Raw genomic sequence first — 13,814 nt, 5'->3', positions numbered from 1 at the left:
CTTCCTTCCTTCCTTCCTTCCTTCCTTCCTTCCTTCCTTCCTTCCTTCCTTCCTTCCTTCCTTTCTTTCTTTTTTCTTTCTTTCTTTCTTTCTTTCTTTCTTTCTTTCTTTCTTTCTTTCTTTCTTTCTTTCTTTCTCTTTATTCCTTTCCTTCCTTTCCTTCCTTTCCTTCCTTTCCTTCCTTTCCTTCCTTTCCTTTCTTTCCAAATATCGGTTTCCAGGAATACAGGAAGTGAAGTCAGAAACCCCAGGTGCAAGTTGCATTTACCAGATCTCAGCCTCAGTTTCTTCACTTGTAAATGGGGGTAATATAGGATGGCTGATATAGTATTTGTGAAAGCAGCTCGTATATTTAAAGAACTGTGAAATGGTATAAAATAATGAATGGTTGAAATTTTAAATAAAATTGACAGCCAGGCCTCCAAAACTTTTCCCTTGAGGAGCTTTCCTTATTCTATTCCAAACTGAAGAATTTTGGTGACGCTGGGGCGCCAGAACTTGGGGCCAGAACAAGTTCTGGGCTGGCAGCAACTCAGCTGGTGGCCCTCGTCTTTGCACGGTTTTGTGTATGTGTTTTGCTGGTGCTTTTTGTCCCTCACAGCAGGCTGCAGGTGAAAATTATCACCATCATCTTCTTTGCTCACACTAACTTGTCCATACTTTATTGACAGTCTTTGCAAAGGTCATTCTCTGGCTCATCGGAGCCTCTACACCAGGGGTCCTCAAGCTACGGCCCGCGGGCCACATGCAAATACAAATATTCTATTTGTTCCCATTTTGTTTTTTTACTTCAAAATAAGATATGTGCAGTGTGCATAGGAATTTGTTCATAGTTTTTTTTTTTAAACTATAGTCCGACCCTCCAACGGTCTGAGGGACAGTGAACTGGCCCCCTGTTTAAAAAGTTTGAGGACCCCTGCTCTACACAGCCTTCTGCGAAGTAGGCAGCCCAAGTTTTAGTGGTAAGCTGTTTTCCAGTGAAGGTGAGGCTGCAGCATGCAAGTGGCAGCGCAGAGACCTGAACATACATCTCTATCCCTCATGCCTTTGCTTCTGGGTTCCAGGGCTGCGCGGGCTCAGCTCCTAGCTCCCCACCCTCATCAGAGCCCCAGGCCAGAGAGCAGGGCTTCTAACAATCTGATGGGTCTCCCCCTGCCCTTGTGCCTTTTCCAGTCCCATCTCTCCAAGTTCCATTGGACCTTCCCTCATTCAAAGGGCGCTTAAATAAGTGCAAGGTAATGTGAAGAGCAAATGGGCTAACCCTGTTGAGGTGCATGCTGAAGAGCCAGGAAACTGGACCCAGACTTTCCGGCCACACTATCCCCTACCCTTCACAGCTGGCCCAATAACCAGAAACGTTTACTTCCCTCCAAGAAACTGTGTCCAGAGTTCCACTCTTTTAACCCACAGAAATCTCTTCATACATTTAGAAGAAATTCATCAAGGTCCCTACTTTAGAATAATTTGGGGGAATTCAACCACATAGCATGGACTTACGATGTACCCATAGGCTTACCCACATGGACTGGTAGCAGACAGGACACATGGACAAATGGACAGAGAGTCACAGCATCTTAGGTTTAACAGCTTTTCTGTTGGGGACTAGGGGGAAGGAATAGGATTTTCAAATGACATTGCTCCTGAGTGTGAGGAGTGTAGACTCCCTGACAACATCCAAACCCTTTTGCAAGAGGGACTCAATGGTACCAAACACTGGGGTACAGAAAACCACATTTTCTTGGGAGTCCCCCAGATCTGATGTCCTAGTTACTGATGAATTCCCCCCTCTATACATGCCTGCTCATCTATGATTAATCACTTCTCCTAATGAATGCTGGGAAGAAGCTGGACTTGGAGCAGAGACATGAGTCCGGTCTCATCAGCCATGAGTGCAGGTACACATTTGAGCAAGTCACCGGCCCGGTGCACAGGGTGGATAGCCTCGTGGGCTCAGGAAGGTGAAGGCTGCATGTGTGTGCACATTCTCACAGCAGCGTCAAAGACAAGCTAATGCTCCTTCTGGGCTTTGTGTGCACCTCTCCCTAGCACTGAGGGCCGGGAGAATTCCATGTCAAAGACAAACCTTTTCTACAGGAATTTTCTCCCACTCCGGTCTGAACAATGGTCAGTTTTCCTTCTGTAAGGAGCAAGGATTACAGCACTGAAATGATCTTTATTTAGTTGGTCGGAAGCTGAACTTTCAAATTGAGGTAGAAAAAAAATAAATTACAAGAAAAACTAAAAGTTGGTTCAAGGGGGAATGTTTTTATCTCTTTATTCTATTGCCTCTTCTTTCCAAACACCTAAGAGGTAGAAGGGAAACTGACTAGCAAATGCCTATCAATAATATGAAATGAAAAATAAATAAGTCTTTTCTCAGACTACCATACACGTCTGATTTCTGGGTAAGTAGTGTCAGGCTAATTGCTGACATTGTGAAGCAGCACCGATGGAGATCTCATCATGGAGAACTCCATCATCAGCCAACAGTTCTGCTGTGAGAAGCAGAGGATACTTATTTGTTCAGTGTATGAGGTTGCTTTAATAGATAAATTTCAAACTACCATGATTTTTAAAAATTATTTTTCATTGAAGTACAGTATGCCTACAGACAAGCAGACATGGTGAGTACTGGCTGAGATTTCATAGTGTGAACACACCTGCAGAAGTGTACTCAGATCACGACACAGAATGCTACCAGTCATATTATTTTAGGACTCCCCACCCCACTAAATTGTAAGTTTCCTTAGGGCAAGAACTGAGTATCATTCTGTTTTAAAATATATTAATAAAAAATTTGAGGTATAGGAAGGCCAATGTATCAGGAGAAGACTGCCCCTGAGAGCTAGTTATTCACAGTTCTTAGGGGCATATCATGCTTTGGGGACCACATGGCGAAGCACTGGGAGGGGGAAACCATGGGCAAGAGCCTTCTGTGGCTTCCTCGGGAAGGAATGGCAAGGGAGGGAAAGTAGGCTTTAGATCAACTAAATGTGAATAATTTGGGTGGACACTGGGGCATAAAGGTATCCCTCATTGTCAGATACCTGGCCTTCATGATTGGGGCAGGTCAATGGTGACCCCAGAGTTTGGGGTGTGGATTTGTGTGAAAAGTCTACCAGCAGGTGAGTTGTTTACTATCTGTAGGAACTGGCTAGCCTTGGGAGGGGCAGTCCCTCCAGAGTCAGTGAAACCTGAGGTGGCAAAGCATCAGCATTCAGACAATAAATGACATGGTTAATATATATTCATCTTTCACACTCCAGAACCTAAAATGATGTGCTGTACATCATGGGCACTCAGTGAAAGGGGTAAGATGGAAGGAAAGAAAAGGGTTAGGGCAAAAGGGACAGTGCACAGTGTGCCAGCTAGCTGGGCGTCAAGAGGGCAGCCTTCAATAGCCTCACTTCCCACAAGCACTGACATGAGTTGCCTACAACTCATATGAAGAGACTCTATTCAACTGCTCCTGGATTTATATTCAGAAAGTTGGGATGTCTCAGCAGTCTTTGTGAAGACTTCACTAGGAAACACGGTCCCCATTCAACATATGCACTTACACTAGCTATATAATTTGATCCTTGAACCATTCACCTTGAATTTCTGCTAGAACTGCACAACGATCCACGAAGGGATGTGCTCCAGTTATCCATTGCTGCGTAATAAACTGCCCAAATAACAACTATTATGCTTGGTGCCTCTATGGGTCAGAAATTTGAATAGTGTACAGTGAAGGTGTCTACTTTATGATTTCATGTGATATGTTATAGTTTTTGTCTCAATATTTCCTAATCTCCCTCGTGATTTTTTTGACTTATTGACGGTTTGAGATTGTGTTAATTTCCACATATTTGTGAATTTTCTAATTTTACTTCTGTTGATTTCTAATTTCATTCTATTGTGATTGGAAAATATACTTTGTATGATTTGTTTTTAAAAATTTATTAAAATTTGTTATAAACCAAAATTACAATACTGTTTTTTAATACTTGTCTATGTGTTTACCTTTACAAAGAACCTTATACTTTCATATGATTCAAGGTACCCTTTCTCGTGTTCTTATAGTTCAACTTGAAGGACTCCCTTTAGAATTTCTTGTAGAACAGATCCAGTGGCAATGAACTCTTTCTTTGTCTGGAAATATCTTAGTTTCTCCCTCATTTTTTGAAGAAGAGTTTTGCCAATTCTTGGTTGACAGTTTTTAAATGTCATAATTTAAAATATATAATCCCATTGACTTCTGTCCTGTAGTTTCCGTTGAGAAATCTACTGATAGTCTTATGGGAAATCTCTTGCATGTGGTGAGTCACTTTTCTCTTGCTTTTTAAAAAACCTTTCAACAGTTTGATTATTATCTGTCCTGGTTGGGCTTATCATACTTGAAGTTTGTTAAGCTTCTTGGAGTCACTCATTTATTTCATCAAATTTGATGTTTTCAGTCATTATTTCTTCAAATATTCTCTCTGTTCCTTTCTTCTCCTTCTGGCACTCCTATGTTTATATTGGTCTGCTTGTTTACTAGATGTACCAATTAATAATGTGGATTTTTTTTTCAATAAATGGAGTTACCCATGTTGATATATATGCGATTTGATATTTATGCTATTTTGTTGTATTAACAAGCTTCAAAACTTCATATGTCAAATTTTCTGAAGGTGTTAACATCATAGATATTTTCACGCTTAAAAATGTCAAATTTCATGCAAAAAAAAAAAAAGAGCATTTGCAGGAAGTTTTAATTCATTATTTTATTTTGAAGAAAAGTGCTGCTGAGTTATCGTATACTTTGGGAAGTTTATGGTGAACATGCTCCATCTCAAGATAGTTGTGAACGCTGGTTTAAACACTTTAAAAGTGATGATTTCAATGTGAAAGACAAAGAACGTTCAGGTCAATTTGAACCACGCTTTGATCGTAAAATGACCAGAATGGGCCAGAAGACACAGCAAAGTAATTTTGCTTCATGATAACACGTTAAAAGACCTTGCCTGGGAGGTATTAACCCACCTGCCGTATTCACCAGACCTTACTCCTTCAGGTTACCACTTGTTCCAATCGATGGCACACGCACTTTCTGAGCAGCACTTCAAAACGTACAAAGTGGAAAATTGGGTTTCTGAATGGTTTGCCTCAAAACAAGAAAAGTTCTATTGGGATGGTATCCACAAATTACCTGAAAGATGGGGGAAATGTGTAGCTAGTGATGGACATTACTTTGAATAAAACACTTTTGATGTTTCTCTTGAAATTAAATCTACATTTTTAACCAGTACACCTAGTATGACCCACAAGTATCTTAGACTCTGTTCATTTTCCTTCACTTTTTTTTTGGCTCTTCAGAGTTCACTGATATTTTTCTTCTGCCTGTTAGAGTTTCCTATTGAACTCCTCTAGTAAAATTTCAGTTATTGTATTTTTCAGTCTGGAATTTTGTTAGATTTTTATAATTTCTATCTGTTTATACTCTCATTTTGTTCACATGTCATTTTTCCTAATTTCCTTCAGTTCTTTTAGCTCTTTGAGCATATAAAAGACAGTTATTTTAAAGTCTTTGTCTAGTAAGGCAATAATTCACTAAAGTATTAATATAGTTATGTGGCCCTTGTATCCTGTGAGCTATTTAAACTTACTTATCAGTTCAAGGACATTTTGGGGGTAGAGTCCTATGGCTTTTCTATGTAGGCAATCATCTTCAACTCAACATTAAGAGGAAAATGCAATGAAAGCATAAGGCAAAAATAGAATGCTTTAGAAAAGATATAAAAATAGCCAATGAGCACATGAAAAAGATGCTCAACATTATTAGTTATCAGGGGAAAATGTAAATTAAAGCCATAATGAGGTACTAGTATATATCTACTAGGATGGCTAAAATTAAAAAGATTGAGAGTACCAAGTATTGGTGAGGATGTGGAACATATAGAACTCTCATAAACTGCTTGTGAGAATGTAAAGAGGCAGCCTTTAGAAACTGTTTGGCAGTATCAAAGTTAAACAAATATTTATCATATGACCTGGACATTCCATTCCTAGGAATTTCTGCATGAGAAATGAAAGTGTATGTCCAAATAAGGACATTTATATGAATGTTCTTGTATTAAAGGTTGAAGCTTTATGCACAAGAGTACACAGCTGCAAAAATCCCAAATGTTCATCTGATGAATGGATAGACTGTGGTCTATCTATATAATGTAATTTAAATAGCAATAAAATGAACAAACTACTGACAAATACAATAACATAGTTAAATCTCAAAAGTGTTATTCTAAGTTAAAATGATTCCATTTATATGAAATTCTGGAAACAATAAAGCTATGATAGAAAGCAGATCAGTAGTTGCCCAGGGGCCAGGGCATGGGAGGAGGGAACTGATAAGGAGCACAAGGAAACTTACTGGCTGATAGAAATGTCATATATTACAATAGAGGTGGTGATTGCACAACTGTACTCACTTCTCAAAACTCATTAAATTGCACACTTAAAATTGGTGTTTATTGTTTATAAATTACACCTTCATTAGTCTGTTGATAATACAACATTGATTGGTAGGCACCGATCTCTTTGGGCTACACGTGCACACTGCCCCAAAATACAGAGACATGTAGGAATGAGAGGAAATTATTTCATTTACTCATTTATTAATTCCATCATTTAGTTAAAAAATAATTCTTAAACATGCATTAGAAGATAGGCACAGTGTTAGGTGCTGGAGACACAGGAGGCAAAATCTTTTCCAGTGATACGTTGGAAAAAAGCACACAATCATCTCCAAAGGAGCAAAGGAGAGAGACATACAATCTACACCAGGAGTGGTTAGGGAGGCAGGTGGTTGCTGAACCAAATCTTGAATCACGTTTCTTCTCAACCATGTTCACAGGATGATCCTCAGGGATAGTGAGGAGGCTCTGTAGCACAGAGGAAACAGTGGGTGCTTTGGAGTCAGAAAGATGTGGGCTCCAGTACTGGTTTGGCTACTTACTAGATGTGTAATTGAGAAAATGTCAATCAAGCAGAATCTCATTTTTTTCACACCCAGAATTAGGGTAATCATAATTACCTACAGGTTGTTCTGAGAATGAGAAAATAATTGCAAAGCATCCAGCTTAATAAAGGATGACATTAATAACTGATAATGAGATACACATATCGGTCATCCTCCCTGGTTACCATAAGCCTTTTTTTAAATTGAATAAATCTGATGTGTAACATTGTGTAAGTTGAAGGTGTACAATGTGTTACTTTGACACATTTACATATTATAATATGACTGCCGATGTAGTGATATTTATCACATTAAATTATAGTACAACATAATTATCTATATTCATTATATCATGCCTTAGATCTCTATGTATAAGCCTCTTTCAACCATCCTGGTCAAACACTAGTAATGAGAAAAGAAAGGACTGGGACCCCTGAACTCAAAGCTCACATAGTATCACATCCAGTGGTCTTGGGGTAGAGTGGTCTTTGTAGCCTGAGTACCTCTCAGGAGCCAGCCAGGAGAAGGCTCTAGCTCAGCGACTGGGTGGGACAAAGAAGTCATCTAGTTCTTTTGCTTCTGCCCAGGTGGTTCTGAACCAAATCTCTTACTTTTATCTTTCTGGTTTAAATTTCTAAGTTCCTTCCAGTCCTAAACTCCAAGATTCATGAAGCAAAACTCAAAACACTAAAGTTTAGTTCCAGGAAAGGAATTTCAAGGTCATCACTCTTGACTGCCCTCTAAAGAGCATCAAGTACTCGGGCACTAACTCTTCCAAACTCTGAATTGTCACACTCATGCCTCCAGGATCAAAAAGGGGTTGGAGCTCAGGGGGACCACCCTTCCGTCTGTCATATTATGAACTGGTGACCTTGGTATAGGCACTGCGCAACCCTGAACCTATTTTTTCATCTATAAATGAGGAATGTAATAACACAGTTCTTACAGGGTTGAGGTGAGCAGGGTGTTGTGTCTCAGGGTTGATGTTTGGAAGGCTCCTCTGATTTGGAAGACCCAACCAACTGGCTTATGTGGCCAGAGTACACTGTTCTCCCTCTTTCAGCACAATTGCCATCATTTGTTCATCTCAGCTTGCAGTGCCTTGCCCCATCTCAGCAGGATTTTGTAATCCCTGTAGGCTAATTTGCAACAACCTGCTTGACTAGGGCTGCCTAGGAGTCCCAGGCAAGGGCAGAATCCTGAGACCTGTCACCTGGGAAGTCTGAGTCAATGTGGCCACACCCCACCCTGCCCTGCCCTGGGCCTGCTCACAGGTTACCTCCTTCAGTGGGGAGTGCTAAGCCCCCCTGGGACTCTGATGTCTTCAGGATGACCTAACCACACCGCCCTGGAGCTTGTCAGTCAGGAGGAAGAGTGGTTGCAGCAGGTAGAGTTGTTCAGGAGCCCTGGTGATAGCTCTGCGGGGCACTGGGAGGACAGCTGCTGCACCCCTCTGACTGGGCTCCGATATTTGTAGGGAACTTACTTTTCATTTTCTCTTGTGCTTGGAGGAAGAGAAGAAAATGTACTGAGGGCCTCCTCAGGTATTTTGCTAGATCGTACAGCCACCACTCGAGGGAGACTTGAAAATGGGGCCCGGAGAGGGGGTCATTAGAGATCCTGGTGGGCTAGGTGAGTCACCAACAGTGCAGGCTAGGGGAGAAGTAGGGAAGAATTAATAATCAAGCCTTAAAATTGGGTGAGCAGGTCTCACATATATTGGTTATAGTGTTCAGAACTTGAAGGAACCCCAAGTGGGGGCCGTGGTCACAGCAGTGCACCCTGACTAGACATCCTCATCCTGGATACAGTGCAGGTCTTCAGGGTCTGGTTCTTGCCTCGCTGTGGTCTGTTCATTTGCTTCTTCATTTAAGAGTCCTTCTCGCCAAAACCGGTTTGGCTCAGTGGATAGAGCGTCGGCCTGCGGACTGGAAGGTCCCGGGTTCGATTCCGGTCAAGGGCATGTACCTGGGTTGCGGGCACATCCACAGTGGGGGATGTGCAGGAGGTGGCTGATCGATGTTTCTCTCTCATCGATGTTTCTGACTCTCTGTCTCTCTCCCTTCCTCTCTGTAAAAAATCAATAAAATATATTTTAAAAAAATAAATAAATAAATAAATGAGATAATATTCTAAAAAAAAAAAAAAAAAAAAAAGAGTCCTTCTCTACCTGCTACGTGCAAGGCATTGTCCCGGATGCTGTAGGCATAGAGATTAACTTCACCCTCAGTGGCCCTAGGCTTGAATGGGGGAAATGAGACATCCATAAACTCCAATGTCAGGTAGACTTGGATGAGTCAGAAAGCTATGACGACTCAGGAATGGGAGGATTGCTACTGGGGGCCGGATAAGGAAAGGCTGGAGAAACTGTTGATGACATCAGAGGCAGGCTTTGAAGGCCAGTAGGTGGAGAAGGCCAGCAGGAGGGAAGGGACGGTGATCCACAAGAGGCACAGTCATGCACTAGAGTGAGAGTGCAAGTGAGGGACGTGGGGCCCCTCACGGCAGTGGGTGAAATGCTCCAGGAAGAAGTATTATGGAATTAACTGGATACATGGAAAAGAGGAATAGAGCCAGGAGCTGTGGGGCATGACTCACCAGGCAGAGGGATCAAGAACTTAACCTAGAACACCAATGGCAGTCACTTAATTAGGTTGAATTGTTGTAGATGGCCCTAGACCAGTGGTCGGCAAACTGCAGCTCGTGAACCACATGCGGCTCTTTGGCCCCTTGAGTGTGGCTCTTCCACAAAATACCGACTTCTGCGCATGGGCCACGAAGTTTCAATTGCACTGTACATGTGCGCCTGCATGTGGTATTTTGTGGAAGAGCCACACTCAAGGGGCCAAAGAGCTGCATGTGGCTCACAAGCTGCAGTTTGCCGACCACTGCCCTAGATGTTAAAGCCACAGTGAAAGCATAGGGGTATCCATAGCAATAACAGGTACAGAAAGTGGCCTGGAAAGGATGAACAAGAGTTCCTTTCAGATCCTTTGAATCTGAGGGACCCTCAGGATGATTAATTGGAGATGCGGAAGGAAAGCTTGAGACTGACCAGTGGGGGACAGATCCAGACATGGGAATTGTTCAGAAAGAAGCAGAAACATTGGTCACGAGTGTATATATATACACTCGTATATATATATATATATATATATACTAGAGGCCCTTTGCAGGAAGATTCCTGCAAGAATAGGGCTTCCTGTGGCCGGAGCGAAGCTCCCTTCTCTGCTGCCTCGCTCCCTCCCATGTCCGCTGCCTCGGCTCCCTCCCTTCTCCACCGCTTTGCTCCCTCATGCTGTGCTTGGCTTCCTTCGATGCCAGTGGTTCTCAACCTTCTGGATCTTTAAATAGAGTTCCTCATGTTGTGACCCAACCATAAAATTATTTTCGTTGCTACTTCATAACTGTAATGTTGCTACTGTTATGAATCGTAATGTAAATATCTGATATGCAGGATGGTCTTAGGCAACTCCTGTGAAAGGGTCGTTCGACCATCAAAGGGGTCGCGACCCACAGGTTGAGAACCACTGTTCTATGCTGCCTTCACTCCACGCCTGCATATGCAAATTAATCGCCATCTTTGTTGGGTTAATTTGCATACTCATCCTGATTGGCTGGTGGGCGTAGCAGAGTGACACCAATTTGCATGTTTCTTTTATTAGTGTAGATATATATGTATATGTGTGTATATATATATATATATATAGAGAGAGAGAGAGAGAGAGAGAGAGAGCGAGAAAACACAAAACCTCTGAGCAAAACATTCAAGCACTTTCTGTCTCCTGACAGCCAAGGAGTATTTAGGAAATGACACTCAGGAGTTTTAGGGAGTGTAGGGTAGGTGAAAGGAGATAGAACAGTGGAGTAAAGCCACTCACCTGGGGGAAGCTGCATAGCAGGTGAGGAGGAGGGTGAAAGCGAGGACACTCCCAACAGAGAAGGCTCTGTGGCACTCCCCTGGATTTCTCACAACTTCATTCCCCAAGTTTTGAAGGCTAGAGTTTGCCTTCAGGCTTCCATTTCTTTAACAAATGTTTAATATTTGTTGTTCCATCCCGGGTCAAAGGGTGTCCCCAGTCCCTAGGCAAAGTAAGGCTACCTCAAAGCTAGGTCTCCTAGTCCTTCTATACCCAGTTCTCTCAACAGATATGCCAATAACAGAAGGGACAGAGGTGAGGGGAGGGGCTGGCGAGAGGAGCTGGGATCTATCTTTCTCACACTCTCCACTTAGGCAAAATACATTTTTAATTCACTCTATGTGGAAGAATTTGCATATAATTTTGCTTATTTATCACAGCTAGAAATGTTAGTAAGGGAGATCTGAGTAGGAAGTCACTCCTCAGGTTCAAGTCAAATAATGAGTTAGCAAAGAATGGCTTACAGCGTACTACCCAATTTGATTAACACGATTAGCATGAATGTTAAAGGTGATGAAACCCCCCAGTGTGGAGGGCGTCAGGTCCTGAGTACATCCCACTGACAGTGTTCTAGGATAAGGAAACACATCCGAAATGACACAAGTTGATAGGTCTTGAATGCGGTAGGTCCTGTAATGGATTAGTTACTCAGTCCTGAATTGGCCTAGGCTTAGTTCAAAGTTGGGGTTCAGCAAATCGTTTTAGAACAAATAATGGCATCCACATTACCTTTCTCAAAGGAAAACCAATACAGGAAATACAAAAAGAAAATTTAAGGTGTAACTAATTACAAAATCCTTCCATTGGCTAAATAATTCATTGCAGTTTTCCTTAAGTTTGCTGCTAACGCTTATACAAAAATTCACCTCAGGTGAGAAAGAAGAGCTCGGTGAGCATGTCTGCATTAGCCCACACACTGCCACCATCACAACACTGGCACCAGACGCAGTCCTGGGCCCACCCACTGGCACCAGACGCAGTCCTGGGCCCACCCACCCTTTCACCTGCTCTCTCTGCCTTTGCCCGCCTCTTTCCCGTCCCATAAGGGCTTTGTGCATGCCATTTCAGTATTTCCTAACTAGATCGTATACTTTTATGCATGGAGTCTAGTCATCTGTTTTATTAGGATGTGATACTAATTTGTTCACTAACAACCGAGAGCTATGAAATCGCACATCAGCAGGGATCTGACCTCCCCAGCCCCAGCGCTAGCACAACAGGCTCCAAACTGCAATGATTGCAGAACCCATGAGATAAACAGGGTGACAGTGGGGAAGTTCTTACTCAAATCTAAATAGAGCTGCTGCTTGCTGGTCCAGGCTGAAATCACTCAGGTAGATTGTGCCGAAACATTTCTCTGATGCTGTTTCTAAAAGAGCAGGTCCCAGCTTGCTCCTGCGGGAGTCAGCCAACAGGTGAGGGAGGAGAGAGGCAAGATCCGCACTGTGGTATAAAACCAGGCTCATTTAGGTTTTGTATTTCAGAAGTACCAGTATTTTCTGCAAATTAGAAGAAACTGTCTTTTTTTCATAGTCTGGCAAACAGGTTTTAAGAAGTTGAGTTACTTACCCAATTTCCCACCAACCTCTTTTTTTTTTTTTTTTTTTTTTAAATATATTTTTATTGATTTTTTACAGAGAGGAAGGGAGAGAAATAGAGAGTCAGAAACATCGATGAGAGAGAAACATCGATCAGCTGCCTCCTGCACAGCTCCCACTGGGGATGTGCCCGCAACCCAAGTACATGCCCTTGACCGGAATCGAACCCGGGACCCTTCAGTCCGCAGGCTGACGCTCTATCCACTGAGCCAAACCGGTTTTGGCTCCCACCAACCTCTTGACCAAGTTGGGAAGGAACATCCGTTGAGAATTTCAAATGTACAGGCTATCCGCAAGTATTTTCCACAGCACATGTAAGTAATGCTAACTCCAGTTCATTGTAAAACTCTACCGTTTGCCAGCGGCTTCCACTGGTTCTCTGGGAGCAGCATAAATCTAATTATAAAAACTGAAAGAGGCCCTTTTATAAAAACGGCGTTTATCTGTAAAAGGGGGTAACTAACAATAGTGCTTACTTACTGGGTTGAGGATGACATGAGCTGATTTATTTAAAGTGCTTGGAATAGGGCCAGGCACACAGGACCTCATGCAGCAATAATTAATATCTATTAAAATTAACAGAAGGGAAGGAAGGGTGCTGTAACATTTAAGAACCTCTTCATTGGCTAAATCTTTACTGGGGTACCTGCTTTCCCTATTAAAACTGAAGGATGCCAAGGAAAGCACTGAAAAATACAAATACATTTTTACCAAGTGAAATAATTAAAGACAAAAATAGGGTTCATATGTTAACAACTTAAGAAATATCATGTCTATGAAATGCAACTTTCAAGCGTATATATTTCATTGTTCAATCTTCCACTTAGATCCGGAAAACCAAGTGGCCTATAAAAGAGACACTTGGGAAACATGAACACTGCAGATTTCTAGTGAAAATTAAGCTTCCACATCCTTCAAAGTAAAGGGTCACACTGTCTGCTCTTTGCTGAGCAAGTACTTCTTTCTCAGGCTACCCTGAAATTCCTAAAATCATCCAGGAATCTTTTTGCAGCCCATTAAAATAATAAAAATTACAGCCTACAGTATCTATTTATTTAGTTTGCATCTAATAATCTTGAGATGTTTTACCCTTGCCTTGGAATTCTCAACTCCAAGAACTTTCCTTCAGCACCTCCCTACCCTGGTCTTCCTGGCCGGCCCCTTCATCTCACCTGACGTCTGCATCTCACCTGCTTCCTAAACCCCCACCTGCTTTCTCTTCCTGCACACAATTCAGTATATTTGTGTGACTCTCATTTTTATTGGTTAAAAAAAAGTTAAAGTTAATAAAATAAAAGGCAGAAAAGAATATAC

This window comes from Myotis yumanensis, unplaced genomic scaffold, assembly GCF_028538775.1.
Source record: "Myotis yumanensis isolate MYYU_CA2020_CCGP unplaced genomic scaffold, mMyoYum1.0.hap1 SCAF_5, whole genome shotgun sequence".
Classification (NCBI taxonomy): domain Eukaryota; kingdom Metazoa; phylum Chordata; class Mammalia; order Chiroptera; family Vespertilionidae; genus Myotis; species Myotis yumanensis.
The sequence above is the reverse complement of the archived record's forward strand: the minus strand, read 5'-3'. Positions refer to the sequence as shown.